The following is a 15,341-nucleotide window of genomic DNA, read 5'->3' on the forward strand; positions in this document are numbered from 1 at the left end:
GGGGGCGCGCGGCCGCCAAGGGGGGCGCTCGCGCCTCCACTCCCTGTCCTCAAAGGAGAGATCAGCTGGCGCGCCGGACCCTCGCGGGGACTCCGGAGGCGAAATCCAGGACAAATGCAGGGTCAGGGTCTGGCCTCTATTTCCCCTCTGGGCCCGTTATTCAACTTTCAGTTTGAAGTTTTTCGGTAATATACAATTTCAAAAAACAAAACAAAACAAACACCTCAATTACAGCGCGTTTTGGCATAGCATGGACGTCGGATTCACGCTTCTGTTTCCCCGGAATAGGAGGAAAATTAAAAGACAACAGAAGGCTGGAAATCGAGTGTTTTTAAACATTAATACAAAGAGATGTATGTATTTCCATATGTAAATGCATGTGTACAAATTTCCTTTGACATAAATATGTGTATGCATTTATTTTCATATCCATATGCATGTTACGGTTATATAAATATATCCAATATACAGAAATATGTACATATATTTCTCTATGTTCATATATGAGAATATACGCAACCGAAGGTAAACATTTCGGTAAATATGTGTCTATGTATGTGACATGGATGTCATCCTGCTTTACGTGACGTGTGTAACGTGGACTGTGTGTGTGGCAGCCTGAGGGATGGATGGGAGGGATTTGATTTCTTTTCGTGGTACAACCACTTTGTGCCTTGTGATGTTTATCTCACCCAGCCCAGAGGCAGGCGATTAACAGCTCAGAGGAAGGTAAAATAACGCACTGTGTGAACCAAGCGTACAGGACAATTCCAGTTTGGGACCTTGGAACCTTCTACTCCACCCTCTTCCATCAGGCCCCCAAGAAGTAGGGCTGTGACACGTGGCCAAGTCACTCCTCAGCCGAAACATTCCTCAGAGCTGCTGCACGGTGAGTCTGGGGCCAAGGCTTTCTACCCTTCCCAGGATTTCAGGAGACCCCATGCACAGCACCTCGGGCTTGCCCAAATGAGTCCTGAAATAAAGGGCAGAAAATTTTTGGAAAAGGCCACGGCCTGCTTTCCCAGAGCTATCGGGCCTGCAAAACAGAGAGAAAAAAGTCAGAAGCAGGAGCTGGTAATAAAACTATTATCCATGTGTATTATTTTTTCGGTGGGGGAGCTAAAATAATACCAGGTTCCGCTCACGTAAATCGGATTAGCAACCCACAGAGGCGAATCAGGCACTTGCTGTTTCTAAAGGTATGAAGGTCAAATAAGGTATTTTGGAAGAAGCCTGACTACCAGGAAAATAAAACGGGGTTGGGGGAATTATTCAGGAACATGCTACTTTATTTCCTGGGGGGGAGGGGGGGGCGGGGGAAGGTGCTATAGAAGTTGATTGTCACTAAGAGTCACTGGACCGCAAATAAGTAGGCAATAAAACATATTCTACTCATAGACACAGGGCTTCTGAAACTATTTCCTTTCCTATCAAGTTTAATTAAGAAGTTAACAATGGTTTCTGTCATTACTTAGATTTCAAAAACAAAACAAAACTTCAGTAAGATTTAAGTAGCCTTTAAAGAAGAGGAAAAGTTGGTAACTATTGGATGCACCCGAAGAAAAAATAAAAAATAAATCTCCTGGGATGACATCGAGGATGTCTTGCAGCTTTAGAACTTCATAACTTGATAAGTGGAAACCTTGTCAGTTTAGAATCTGAGGGAAAATGCGCACTTCTGAACACTGTTTCATGTTAGTGTTGCCCATTACAGAATCTCTTTTATGCAGGGTGTGTGATTTCTGAGGAACTACTTACTGAATGCTTGTCCCAAGCACAACTTACATAAATTTTGGCCCTATTTTTTTTTTTTTTTTTTTTTTTAGAGATGGCTGCCCTCTTGCGGTGGAAATGAGTTTGAACGCTGGAAAGAAAGAAGTCCATGAATAAAAATAGTCTCCAAACACTGATGAGGGATCGAAGTACAGGATGAGGGAACCTACCCATTTTCCAGGAAAGAGCACTAGTCAGAAATGATAAATCTAAATAGAGATGAAGTATTTTTTTTTTCCTCTCTTCACTAATGGCTACCTTCCACCTGCGATTCAGAATGCTGGGTTATTTAATACTTTGGGAGAGTGTCTGTTTGCCTTGAAAATATCACTTGCTGCTAACCATTGTCAATTCTACCTTCTTCAAAGGTTCATTCAAAGTTTTTCAGTTCAGAGGGTGAAATTCATTCTTGCTGAATTTATCAGATTTGGTGCATCTGCCAGCAAATGTGGAAGGGGCAGAGGTGGGAGTGGGGAGTTGTTTAAGAAAGGGCTAGTAGAAGTTGCAAATTCAAGTGCGTCAGAGGGTCCAGACAAGTTATGTAACAAAGCAAAGGTGACCAGATAATGATTCCACATAAAGGAGGTTGTTGCTATTCCATTTCAGTCATTTCTTGCCAGTTTTTCAAGAGATAGTGGAAATTTGCATTTGATTGTGTGTGGATGAAATTAAGTGCTTACAGTTATACTTCAGCAACTTTTACTTTAGCACTTCAGCTCACATGGTATTCCATTTTATTGCATTCTGTAGCTATTAGCATTCAGCATTGTTCTTGCTAGGCCAAACATGATCCACATTAACCTTAAAATAGTGATCCTCACGTATTGTAAAGTTCACAGCCAGCATTACATGATCCATCCACCTTGTAATTGTCATTCCATGGAAACCTGTGGCAACTGCCCTGAGAAACCCTTTGCTTTTTAGCATACATATTGCTTTGTTACAAGTGTGACACCTATAACCAGCCCTACTTACTTTACCTGGATGAAGTTTTTTTTACAGGAACTTGGAGCCAAGGCAAATCAAATGTTTTCCTTTTTGGTGTTTGATTAGACGTTGTAGAAAGGATGGGAGAAGCGAAGTGATTTATGTCAGAAACTAGGCCAAGTTGGCCAAATCAGGATCATTGCTTTCAGCAAGTACCAACTACATCTTCTTAAAAATTAAGAAGAATGAATTTTGTGCATCGATTAGACTGTCACACAGTTTAAGATGTACACCTTATGTCTGGAAGCTATGTTGATCACAGTCCAAGATGTAGTTTGGTGACCTTGGTTCTAATTCCTGCTTCTGTCATGGATGACTGACTTTAAAATGGTCATCTCTTCTGTTAATTGGGGTAAATATATGTTTGCTTGCTTCAGACTGACATGATGGTCAAATAGATAACATGTGTGAACTTAGAGAGTTTCTGATTGCTACTCACTCTATATATCTTCAAATGTATTCTTTGGTCTTCTGTTTGCAATGTGGCCTGGTTTTAAGAGATGGGACTTTGGATGCCTTTCTTCTCCTTCTCTTTCTCCTCCTTCTCCTTCTCTTCACCCAGCTTTTATTAGATTGCCAAACAGTGGATATTTCATCAGAAAGGTCACCACTTGGGTCAGTCAATCTAAAGCAAAGGTCCCCAACAATGTTGGCACCAGGGACCAGTTTTGTGAAGGAAAATTTTTCTACAGACCAGGTTGAGGGGGATGGTTTCAGGATGAAACTGTTCCACGTCAGATCATCAGGCATTAGATTCTCATAAGGAGCATGCGACCTAGATCCCTCACATGCGCAGTTCACAATAGGGTTTGAGCTCCTGTGAGAATCTAATGCCGCCGCTGATCTGACAGGAGGTGGGGCTCAGGCAGTAATGCTCCCTTGCCTGACCCTGGGGGTTTCTAACAGGCCATGGACCAGTACCACCCATGGCCCGGGGGTTGGGGACCTCTGATCTAAGGCAGTAACAAATTCTCATAGCCTCAGCTCCCTCGTGAATACTCTGTAGAGACTAACAGTTGACTTCTCATGGAGGTTGTGAAGAATAAATGAGAAGATATGTGTCAAGACAACAAAAAGTTGCAAATTTGTATCACTATATACATGCAAATTAAGGCCATCGGTTCTGGTTCTTGAAAGATGAGTTTGTCTTATGTGATTTTCTTTTGCCCTTGGTAGATTTCAAAAATATGGGTTGAATGAACACATGCTCCTGGAAAATAATTATAGTCTTCAAAATAAGACTCCCATGAGAAGCCTGTTGGCTTTTTAGCATGAGTACCACTTTGTTACTAGTGCAATACCCAACACCAGTTCTGATTGCTTTACTTCCATGAATTTTTTTCATGGGAACTGGGAGTCACAGCAAAAGAGCAGCATTTAGTCATTCAAACGTTTACCTATTTTGCATTTGATTAGACATAATAGGAAGGATGAATGGAGTGGGGTAATTTATATGCAAAGCCAAAGCCAGGCCAAATTGGCCAAGTACGATTGTTTTAAATATCCACTACATACTATTTAATTACCGTATACCAGTACATTTGCATACCATGTCAATGATATTAAAATGTTTTGAGTTTCTGTTAATTAGACTGTGAAGAGTCAACTAGTATTTCCTTTTACATACCCAGTCTACAAATATTTATTGAGCAGCTACAAAGTCCGTGGCACTATGTTATTAGGTTCCAGTTAATACAAAGATACATAATCTCTGCACATAATTTATTTAGAATTCAATGGAAGAAATGCAACATGTTTACAGGTAAATAAATATAAAATACATGGCATATGAGATAAGAACTTTAAGAGAGTTGAGAAACAAGTGCTTCAGGTTTAATGAAGAGCAACTCACTTCTGAAATGTGGAACAAAAACCTTGCTCAGTAAATGTCACTACCCTTATTTTACAGGTGAAGAAACTGTGCTTAGAATAGTTAAGTCATTTTTCCAAAGTCATATGGCTAGCAAATGGCATAGCTTACACTAGACTCATGTTTTGGGAGTCTGGGGCTTTTCCCCCACGATGCTTATGGTCTCTCAATTCTATACAGTGGTAACAACTCAAAGCCAAGTCATCATGTGAAAAAAATGTAGGATGTTGTTTTGAGGAGTACAAAGAGGTGATTCAAGTTTGGAGGTGGGGTTGGATAGGGATAAGGCTATACTAGAAATTTTTAAGACTATTCTTTAGACTAAGCCCCAGTAGGAAATGATGACATATTCTAAAGGGGCAGCTGAAAAGAGTTGAACAAAGGAACATTATACAAAACCATGGGCAGAATTGAGAGAAAGTGGCAAGGGATCATGAAGTATCGTGGCCCCACATTGGGTAGCCAAACCAGGAACACAGAAAGGGCAGTTGCTGGAGCCCGGAGAAAGCCACAGCTGAAGGCAAGCCATTGACAGAAGCCAGGGAACTGGCAGGGCAAATAAATATCTCAACCTTTCTTTTCTCTTACTCTCTGAACATCTGTGGACGACTCTCATTGGCCTAATTTGACCAGAAGAGCAAGTGTATTAGTTACCTATTGCTGTGTAATAAATGACCATAAACTTTGTGGCTTGATGCCCATTTTATTATCTTGGAGTTTTTGTGGGTCAGGAATGCAGAAAGAACTTAGTTCTCTTCTCAGGGTCTTGTAAGGCTGTATTCAGTTTTGACAGGGGCTGCAGTTTCATATAAGCCTCAGGGTTCTCTTCCATGCTCCGGTGGTTGTTGGTAGAATTCACTTCCTTGCAGCGGTAGAACTCATTCTTGGTTGCTTTTTTCATCAAAGCCAGCAGGAGACTGTCTTTCTGACTACTAGACCCTGTTTTAAAAGAGTCACATAATTATATTAAGCCTACCCAGGATAACCTGTCTTTTGATTAACTCAAAGTCAACTGATTAGGAATCTTAATTACATCTGCAAAAATCCCTTCACTGTTACCTTATAACATAACCCAATAAGAGGTTTAACATCTCATAATATTCATAGATACTTCTCATACTCAAGAGGAGGGGAGTATTCAGAGCTTGCACACCAAATATTCAGACTCTCGGTCTCTGCAGCCTATAGATGTTGGCCTCTCAGGCACGGAGGAAGGAAAAGAGTAGATCTGCTCGTGTTGTAGATCTCCAGGTAGAAAAAGAATATCTAACCTAGAAAGACTTGAAAAGTGATGGACTACAGGATCTTAGGACTCTTGCCTCCTACTCCAAAGTGAAATGTTTTTACAGAGGAATGGCAGGTTGGAGATGCAAGTTACAAAAACAAATCTCATATTTGGTAGAGCATAATAGCGCAGTATAGAAAGTATAGTGAGAGACTGTAGGTAATAGAACCAGTTTCTAGCTTTTGTAACTATGCACAGAAGTGGTATCAGGGGTCTAATGTTTGGAGCCCAGGTGAAAAAAAAACAAAAACAAAAACTAGTGGGACCCTTAACATGGGGGAGTATGAGCAAGAGCCTGATGAGAGACTCGGGGATGATTCTTTCTAGAAGTACCTAGAAAATTCTGGTTAAATATCCTCATGGAGTTCTTCTGGAGTGATAATTAGGCACTGGCCTGGAGTTCAGGGGGAGGATTAGGGAATTGAGTTATAGATTTCTGAGCTAAGGCTTAACCATTTGAGGAGGAAATAATTGCCAAGGAAGTGCATAGAAGATGTCACAGAAAAAGTGTTCAGAAAAATAAAAAGCAGACAATGGTGATTTGTCTTAGAATTCATGAGAGGAGTTTTCAGAAGAAGAAGCTGGTCTGCAGTCTTAAATGATGGTGAGGAGTGTGGAACAAATTGATGAAGAGTTTGCAGCTCCTTGGTGAGGTTTTTAGATTGCAGATATAGAAGAATAATGAAGTAGAGGGAGGCTAGTGGGGTTGATGTGGGAGTAGAAAGAAAGAAAGCTGAGTTAGAGTGGGGTGTAACTTTCGAGGACATGTGATTTGGCTGTTTAAGAAAGTTCAAATAATGAGGAAGCTAGGGTCAAAAGAGAGACTTTAAAAAATTGAATGCAAACATGACCGACACTTGTAGGAACGGGGTGACTTAGAAGAACTCAACTTTTCACCTGAACAATAAATTTGGTCAACTCCTCACTATATGGCCCTTTGGGCTCATCTGGCAAATGTTCTCAATTTCTTCAATATGATAGCCAGGAGTTTTCATCCTCAAATGGATCTTTGAAATCAGCCCTTGTGGTAGAAGCCCAGTTATTGCCTAGAAGATGTTTGCTCAAATGTGGAAATGCCTGAAACTTTTCCTCTTTATTAACTTATTCCCAATATAACTTTCTTCCCAGCAAATTACCTGAGTCTCCCAATTTTTCTGTTTCCTGGCTTCTTGCCCTCTATCCTGGGACAGAGCTAGCTAGGCAGAGGTGATTCTTCAGCAGTGAGGCAGACCTAAGGTCTTATCTGTAACAATTTGCTGGGGGATTCCTCTTCATCTGAATTTAACAGTGATCTGTTGGAAGCTCATCACTTCCAACCCAGAACACAGCTTCTTCAGAGTTCACTCTGAAAGAGGACAGGAGTAGAAACCTAAGCACTGCAAAGATAAAGAATTTCTATGGAGATGACAGATTGGAAAATTCTTTTCTCTTCCAATCCAGGACACCAATTACTGTATATGTGTAGGACTTTGAATGGAAAGCTAATAGAAAATAACGTGAATGGGCAAGTGCATTTCTAGTGATATAAAAATAGGAAAATAAGATCTTGTTTCTGTCTGAGCTGATCTTCAGGAAACCCCCCAATGTTGCTCCTCCATATCTAGCTATCTTCATCTCATTTATCTCCCAAGGGGAACTTCTAATGCAGCAAAATCAGGCTCTTTCTGTCTCCAGCACATGACGTTCATATCCACCCTGGTGACTTCTACTAATGTCCTTTATTACCCTTGGGGCCACTGTCATTTTCCATAGTGGTCCCAATCCTATTGTTTATTTCCATTTTGCTTTGTGAAGGAAGTGACCCAATAATCTGTCATACAAACAGATGGGTTTTTTTGAGAGTGAAATGTGAAGATACAAATACACTGGAATAATAGGGGTCAACAAGAACTGTCCCAGGCACACAGGACCTGTGGTCACTCCATAAAGCCCTCCCTGACATTGCCAGATCTCAGCTCTTTCTCTTCTCTGAAATCCCATTCCATACTTTGTCTATGCAACTTTTAACACTACTTCTTGTCTACCTCAGAGTGGTCTTGAGCTTCCTTTCCCTGGCCACATTTATTTGTAATTGTCTTAATTCCTTAAACTTTCTTTGTATGAATTGGTAGTACCTATCAGAGTGATAAATCTCAGTAAACTTTTATAAATACTTTTAGGTTTGATTTAACTTCCTGGGTACATTGAAATATTTTATCTTTTTTATTTTCAAAAACATTATTCAAATAAATAATTAAGAGTTACTAGGGGGCTAAGTACATATAAAATAGTTAGGTCCTTTCCTCGATTGTAAGCTGCTAGAGGTCAGAAATGTTTATTTAAAAAGTAAAAATAATTGTTAGTTTAATTCAAAGTGCCCTCAAGTTTTTAAAAGATTTTAAGTGCAGGATTCAGAAAAGTTCTGATTGTATCACAGAAAAAAATAACCAGTTGACAAATGAAACTTTGGTTATTGACACAACTGTTGGAGTTACTTCTTCTTTATGAGTGATTTCTCCAGATATATATTTATCTCAAATAAGTAAGTAATACATTCAAGAGCAGAGGAGGTGATGCAAGTCATAAAAGAAAGTAAAAAGAAGGCATTATCAGTAGGTAGAAAGTGTCTCCAAATAGTTCATTAAATAGTTGAAGTGATCTAGAGAACTTCAACAAAATTGCCGGGCGCGGTGGCTCAAGCCTGTAATCGCAGCACTTTGGGAGGCCGAGACGGGCGGATCACGAGGTCAGGATATCGAGACCATCCTGGCTAACACGGTGAAACCTCGTCTCTACTAAAAATACAAAAAAAAAAAAAATTAGCCGTGAGAGGTGGCGGGCGCCTGTAGTCCCAGCTACTGGGGAGGCTGAGGCAGGAGAATGGCGTAAACCCGGGAGGCGGAGCTTGCAGTGAGCTGAGATCCGGCCACTGCACTCCAGCCCGGGCGACAGAGCGAGACTCCGCCTCAAAAAAAAAAAAAAAAAAAAAGAACTTCAACAAAATCAATGAAGAGTTTATATATTGGCTTTGCTTGAGAATTTCTGTATGGTCATTGCTTCTTTACAAGATAAAATCTTCCAGGAGAATATTTTATATATATTTGTAAGTTCTAATTAATATATTTTAATTTAAAAGAATAATATATTTGTAACTTCTAATTAATACCTAGGAATTCATCATCTACTGATTTGCATATTTCTGCACCTTTCACAGCTTGTTGGGCCACAACAAAACCTAGCAGCCTGGCATAGTTTTCTCTGAGCTGTTAGTCATGTGTGTCTCTCCATAGGGCCTTAATGGGACCAATTGTAAATTGTAAATTATTTTCATCTTGGTTACCTGTTAATTCAGGTGAGATAATTTGGCAAAGGCAAAAAGGGTTTGAGGGTAATGACTTTAGAATTACGATTACAACATACTCAAATTGAACAATAGCAACCCAAGAGAATCAATTTGACAGTGTTTTTTAGTGGATATTCTCACCTAAATAGTGGATATTTCACTAATTGTCTTAATGGGAAACAAAAGGTTCTGCTCCTTTCCCTAATTAATATTGAACTGAGCAAACAGTCTGAGATATATGTGAGCTGAGAGATTATGAGAAATATCATATTTTATCCTCTTATATTTACAATAACCACTCAACAGCACCAAAGACCAGATGTAGCTGCCATGTCAAGGTCTACCACAGCACCCTCAGCCCGGACCACCCCACAGCATACCTGATTGCCAACTAAGAGCTTTTCCCACTTGGTGAAGCTTATTCTGCCCATGTGCTGCTGGCCAGATGCCCTAGGGAATTAATATCTCCTCGGGGCAACCCTCAATCAGTGACCAATGGGAGTTAGCGTATGAATACCCATTTGCCTCTAGGAGCGGTAATTCCAAGGTGCATGATCTGAACTGACTCTATTTTAGTCAGCCACAGTGATAACTGGCTTAAGAATGCATCCTTCATAGACTGCCTTCCCTTCCCTACCTCACCTTCCCATTCCCCAGCTGTGTTTTCTTCACCTCCCTCTAACTTACTTGTACTTGAACTCTTGTCATCCAGTGAGCTTCTGAAGGAACCCAAAATGAATACTGGAGTTTCTGTTGAACTGAGATTGTGCCTATCAAAATGGCTTTGAATTTAAATTGAATGGCACTTTGCCACAAATGAAATAAAACTGTTGGCTTTGGAGACCTATTTCCTGCTGCACTTGCTTCATTTACTCATTCAATGACTTTTACTTTTCCAAGCACTGCTAAGTTTCTGGAGCTACAAAGATGAATATGGTGATGTATACAAATCAACCAAACAGAAGTTTATACAAGGTACAGAAATTGAACCAAGAATAGAGTTACCACCTACAGCTGAAGGTCAGAAAAGGTTTCCTGGGAGGACATAGCACTTGAGTTGGATCATGAAAAGTGAGCAGGTGTTGGGCAGATAGACAAGGTGGGGGAGGGAATTCCAGGCAGGAGGAACAGCAGGGGTAAAGGCAGAAAGGCATGAAACATCAAGATGCATTAAAGAAATGATCAGCAGCTTAGTATGACTGCACAGAGGAGGAGAAAGGGGTGCCAATATTTTGCTGGGCAAAGGAATTTGGACTTTTCCCCCTAGGCTTTACTTTGCTTTTGAGAAAAATCTCTTTGGTAGAAGTGGGCATGATGGCTTGGAATACAGCCAGATTACAGGCAGAAGGATAAATTAAAAGGCTGTTATAATTGTTTAAGCAAGAGATAGAGAGTCCTTGCACTCAGCAGAAGCGTGGGGTGAAGGAGAATGCTGTAAGAGATTGAAATGGTAAGATGTGGTGGAACTTAATGGTCTACAAGGAGTGAAAAATGAGTTGAAATGATAGCATAGAAAATACAGAAGCAGGAACATGCTCTACTTATAAATGCATAGAGTTTGAGAAAATTCTTGAAAAAAAAAAAAGAACCCGAACTCATTTAGGTTCCAGAATCCAAATTGTCAATTCCCACAATTGTCAATTACTATTATATCCTGAAAATTAGTCTCTTAAGATCACTCATGTCAGTAAGTCTATATCAAATAGGTAAGCTGTCTTTTTACAAAGTGAGACTAATCATTTTTAGGTTATTAGGGAGCCATTTTTTTTGGTTTAAACAATTCATTAATAAAACCCCAATTTGCATGTATAAAGTGGCTAACAGATGGGCAGTATCTGGTCTGATTCAGAGTAGAGAATAAGTTATAAGATCATTAGGTAAAACAGCTATAATTTCATTAAATGCCTTAAAAATTAATGTTAGCAATAGATCTGCTTTTCTTGCAGTTGACTTTTGCTGACTTGGTATTGATTCAGCAGCTTACTGTTTCAATGTCTTATTACACAAGTAAACTACTAAGTAGGCAGAAAAGATGGAGCTCCAGGGAAGTTAGTTACTTTAATATAGTAGGAATGAATGCTGATGAAAAATACATGAAAACTTAAAGGTGAAATGCAAATTAAATTTTATGTTTTACTTATATGTACCTTATACACAATTATAATAAAATATCCCTGAATACAATTTAGTTTATTTTTCAAAATTTTAAGTTTGGTTAGCTTCCTATAATGAAAACCTCAGAAACATGTTTATGGCCAAGTATTATCTTTGAACCAGCTGTTATTCAGGAAAAATATAGAAATTGTATTATATTTGTTCTACCATTTGAGACATTATGGAGTGGTTGTTGTAAAGAAGGAATGAAGAAATCAAGGAAGGAAGGAAGAAGAGAGGGAGGGAAGGAGGGAGTGAGGGAGGAAGAGGAAAAGAGAAATCAAATCTACTTGTTACTTGTTCATTTCTCATGAAAGCGTTATAGGGAGAAAAGATCTCTGATTATTTGAGTGTTCTTATCTAGTTCAGAGCAAATTTGGATTTACCTCACTTTAGTTAGAGAGCTAACACAGGGTCCCAAAGTGCCAAACATAGAATCAGACAGAACTAGAACTATTTGGCTATTTTAAGTACCGATGTATTTGCCAAAATTTACCTCGGTCATATATTTTAAGTGATTTTCATTATGGAGCTACCAGGAGATGTCTGAATTGCATTCCCACATGTCCTCTTTCATTTTCAGCAGTAAACAAAAGAAGCACTTTTAAATTTTAGATCAATTGACTCTTGTTTAATGTCCTACATCAGTGTAGGACTTACACTGCTGTAAAGAACTACCTGAGACTGGGTAATTTATAAAGGAGGTTGAATTGACTCACAGTTCTGCATGGCTGGGGAGGCCTCAGGAAACTTACAGTCGTGATGGAAGGCAAAGGAGAAGCAAGCACCTTCTTCACAAGGCAGCAGGAGGGGTTGTATGGGGAAGCACCAAACAGTTATCAAAGAACCAGGTATCGCGAGAACTCACTTACTCACAAGAACAGCGTAGGTGAAACTGTCCCCACGATCCAATCACCTCCCACAAACTCTCCCCCTCAACATGTGGGGTTTACTATTTGGGTCAGGACACAGAGTCAAACCATATCAATCAGTAATTAAACATCAAAACTGGGCGATTCCCACGTGTTGTTGATTTGGCTTCTAGCTTCAGTTAAGCCACAAAAGGAACTTAATGTGAACAGCTTTTCTGTTCATATAGAAAGTGATTGTCTTTCTGTCACTTTTTGAAATAACCTGAGTGAGGTGGATTAACCATAAAATGAATGACTAATTAATTCTACATTGAGTGTGCTTTAATGAACACTTTCAGAATTGCATTCTGAGTTACTTTTCTTCCCGTGCTCCACACTGTTTTCTGAGCACTATGGTCTCTCCACCAAGTTTACCTAATAGGAAAGCCTCCAGGCATATCTGGGATTTTTCTTGTTTTTAAAAATGTTTATTTATATTTTATATATGTAGTATTTAATTGACAAAGTTTAAATATATTTAAGGAGTACACCATGAAGACCTGATACACATATACATTGTATAGTGATTACCACTATCATATTAACACACCCATCACCACTCCTGCTGTACATGAGATCCCCAGAACCCGCTCCTCTTATGTTTGAAAGTTTGTACTCTTTGACCAACATCTCCCCATTACCTTCTTCATCCCCTCAAAACCATAATTCTACTCTCTGCTTTTATGAGTTGAATTTTTTTGGGTTCCACATATTAGTGAGATCATATAGTATATGTCTTTATGTGTCTAGCTTATTTCACTTAGCATAACATCCTCCAGTTTCATCCACATTGTCACAAATGACATGGTCTTCTTTTTAAAGGCTAAGTAATATTTCATTGTTTATATGTACCATAATTTCTTTACCCACTTTTCCCTGGATGGGTGTTTAGTTAGTTTCCATATCTTGGCTGTTGTGAATAATGCTGCAAGAAATTTAACTAAGGAGGTGAAAGATATCTACACTTTAAACAATAAAACATTGATTAAATAAATTGAAGAAGACATTAAATGTAAAGCTATCCTCTGTTTATGGATTGGAAGAATTAATGTTGTTAAAAAGTTTATACTATCTAAAGCCATGTACATATTCAATGTAATCTATCAAAATTCCAATGTCATTTTTCAAAGAAATAGAAAAAAAATCTTGACATTCATATGGAACAACAAAAGACCCGGATAGCCAAAGCAATTTTGAGAAAAAAGAACACAGCTGGAAGCAGCACATTCTCTTACTTCAAACTATATTGCAAAGCAATGGTTATCAAAACAATATGGCACTGACATAAAAACAGACACATAGACCAATGGAACAGAATAAAGAGCACAGAAATAAATCCACACACATATAGTTAACTGATCTTTGACAAAGGCACCAAGAATAAACAATGGGAAAAGGAAATTATCTTCAATAAATGGTGTTGAGAAACCAAACATACACATACTAAAGAATAAAATTGGATCCTTGTCTTATACCATATACCATAAGATTAGGACTTAAATGTAAGGTCTGAAACCATGAAATTCCTAGAGGAAAACACAGGGGGAAAGCTCATTGACATTGGTCTTGGCAATAATTTTTTTGATATGACACTGGAAGCATAGGCAACAAAAGCAAAAATAAACAAGTAGGGCTACATCAAACTACTAAATTTCTGCTCAGAAAAAAAAAAGGATCAACAAAATGAAAAGGCTACCTATATAATGGGAGAAAATACTTGCTGACATTTCTGTTTTTATTCAACTTGCAAGGCCTTGCTTTGGAAGAAGCAGGTTCAGAGCTGGAGAAGGAGATCTAGGAGAAGAAGACCACTGTCTTACTATGTGGGCCAGGCTGCCATCAGGGAAAGAGGAGAATGCAGATGGACCCCACCCCCAAGATAAATGGCAAATGCTAGTCTTCTTTAGCCCCCAAGACATGTCTCACATAATAAATAATATGTTGCTCCCAGTTTACAAAAGAGCCGAATATTTTAGGGAATTCTCTCTCATTTTAACATGAGAAGTTTATAAACTATTAAAAACTAAACAATAATGACATCATACTTTATTTTAAATAATATTTTAAAGTATTTTTTTTTTAAGACAGGGTCTCACTTGGTTGCCCAGGCTGGAGTGCAGTGTCATGATCACAGCTCACTGCAGCCTCGAACTCCGGGGCTCGAACAATCCTCCTGCCTCAGCTTCCCAAAATGCTGGGATTACAGGTGTGAGTAACTATAGTTAGCCAAAGTATTTTTAATAGAGAAAAGTAAAGAAAGAAAAATATAATGACCCATAGTTCTCTTACCCAGATGACCTCTGTTAACTTAAAAAATAATGATATACACATGTTAAAAATTTTTAAAAGTGCCAAAATATATAAAATTAAAATGAAATAATAAATACTAATAAAAGACTTTTTTTCTAAAGGTAAACAGGGCTAACATGCATATTTAAACATGAGAATCAACACACTTGCACAGATGTACACATGTGTGTATATTTGTGTATAAACCTTTGCAAAAAGGTCTGACATCACAGTCACTAATATCCACATCTTCCTAGGTTTTTGATTTTTTTTTTTAATAAATATATCTTGGCCAGGTGCAGTGGCTCACGCCTGTAATCCCAGCACTTTGGGAGGCTGAGGCGAGTGGATCACGAGGTTAAGAGAATGAGACCATCCTGGCCAACATGGTGAAACCCCATCTCTGCTAAAATACAAAAACTTAGCTGGTCGTGGTGGCGCATGCCTGTAGTCTCAGCTACTCGGGAGGCTAAGGCAGGGGAATCAGTTGAACCCTGGAGGCGGAGGTTGCAGTAAGCTGAGATTGTGCCACTGCACTCCAGCCTGGCGACAGAGCAAGACTCCGTCTCAAATGACTCAATCAATCAATCTTGGAGATCTATTCATACGTATCCACTTCATTGTTTTTAAGGGCAGGATTGTTGCCATAATTTAATTTCTCCTCCTGATGGACATTTAGCTATTTCCAGTTTTTTTTCTTTCTGCTCTTATAAGAATGTTTTAATTAATACATTTATAAACAATTTTACT

This window comes from Colobus angolensis, unplaced genomic scaffold (assembly GCF_000951035.1).
Source record: "Colobus angolensis palliatus isolate OR3802 unplaced genomic scaffold, Cang.pa_1.0 Scaffold197, whole genome shotgun sequence".
NCBI classification, from domain to species: Eukaryota; Metazoa; Chordata; class Mammalia; order Primates; family Cercopithecidae; genus Colobus; species Colobus angolensis.